We start from the raw sequence: 1914 nt of genomic DNA on the forward strand, positions 1-1914 counted from the left end.
TATATATATGTATGTATGTATGTATGTATGTGCATATAAGAACGGATTGCTTCAGTTTCCATCTACCAAATCCGCTCACAAGACGCTAGTCGGCACGAGGCTATTGTAGAAGACTCTGACCCAATTTGCCATGTCGTGGGACTGAACCTGGAACCGTGTGGTTAGGAAGCAAACTTTTTCGAAACACAGCACGCACGCATACATGTATAGATTAAACAGGCATACGTGCATCTCCACACACTTTCACACAAGCATTTACACATATTTTGAGCCAGATGCTGACTCATGGGCTCAGAATCTGAACACAGCATTTCACGTGCTCAAAATGCGTGTGCACATGTCCGTATGCTTGTGTGATTGAGCATACGAGCATGCACGCATGTAAGTACACATACGCACGTACTCAAACATATACAAGTGCATATGTACATATACACACAATATACAACATACGCACATATATATATATGTATATATATATATATATATATATATATATATATATATATATATATATATATATATACAATGTACGCATACACGCACAGACACACCCATGCATACACTCTCATGGACAACACATACGCACACCCAAGCGGCACGTATAATTAGGTATGAACTGCGACCTGTCTCTATAGCAACAGTATGTCGATTTGCTTTCCTTAGATGCATAACACTGCGCATGCTTCCCACACAAACACATGCTCACACATATTCACTCTCACGCATTCATACATGGACACACACACACACACGCACATACACACTTGGCCATGTATGCAAGCTCAGTATAACGAAATTCTACATGATATACAGACACAAATACATACATATTTATATGTACATGTACACACATATATGTCTGTGATTATCTATCTATCTATCTATCTATCTATCTATCTATCTATCTATCTATCTGTCTATCTATCTGTCTGTCTGTCTGTCTGTCTATCCATCACTCCATTTATATCTCTCTATTTATTCATGAGTATGTGCGCGCGCGCGTGTGTGTATTACGAATAATATGATGTCAAATGACGTAAGCTAATGATTACATACAATTAGTACTCAGTCCAGCCTTGTCATAGTGACCTCCTACTATTTATAATCTTACTTGCATTTATCTTCCACTATAGGCGACAGCATGTCTGTATGATACGTAATGTGCTTGTCGACTACATGGTTCCGGGTTCAATCCCACAGCGTGTCTTCTACAATGGCCACGGGACGACCAAAAGTGTTGTGAATGGATTTGGAAGATGGAAACTGATAGAAGCCCACCGTGTATATATATATATATATATATATATATATATATATATATATATACATATGTGTGTGTGTGTGTGCGTGTAATAGAAATAATGTTACAGTAATCCTCGCCATATCGCGGTTCACTTTTCGCGGTTTATTATTTAAGCTTACGTCAATTCCTCCGTGGTCTTGTTTTGTATTTATAATAAAATAAATAAAGAGATATTTACAAATTATAAAAATAATGAAAAATTTATACAGTACAGTATTGTTTCTACTTCACGGCTTTTCATCTATTGCGTGGTTTTGGAACGTAACACCCGCGATAGTCGAGTGAGAGAGTAGGTGAGAGAGTAAAATATTGATAATACTTATCAGATACAAAACGGGTATGCTATTCAGTGTTTTATACATGTTTCAAGCAATAGTTGTAGAAGCAGTATGCTATCTTTCGCACGCCTCATCAGTGTTCCGCAATAATTTCGATGACATGTTGAAAGATCGAAATATATACACTTTTCCCGCTATGCAAATCATCAACAACTACGCATGCCAGCGGTGGGATGCGTGGATGTTGAGAACTATATATATATATATATATATATATGCCCTAAATGCCGGCATATAAGCCGAAAATTTTGTATCAGATTTTAATCTTGA

General features: G+C 37.0%; 1 long non-coding RNA gene across 1 annotated transcript in view; it reads left to right on the forward strand.

The window, feature by feature from the left end:
• The window catches only part of LOC128250340 (uncharacterized), a 47998-nt gene extending 46723 nt beyond the window's left edge, over nt 1-1275 (forward strand). Inside the window, exon 4 of the long non-coding RNA XR_008266367.1 lies at nt 1137-1275. This is a non-coding gene — a long non-coding RNA (uncharacterized LOC128250340). The remainder of the gene's footprint in view (nt 1-1136) is intronic.
• Nucleotides 1276-1914: the final 639 nt, after the last annotated feature.

The sequence above is a fragment of the Octopus bimaculoides genome, chromosome 20 (genome assembly GCF_001194135.2).
Source record: "Octopus bimaculoides isolate UCB-OBI-ISO-001 chromosome 20, ASM119413v2, whole genome shotgun sequence".
NCBI classification, from domain to species: Eukaryota; Metazoa; Mollusca; class Cephalopoda; order Octopoda; family Octopodidae; genus Octopus; species Octopus bimaculoides.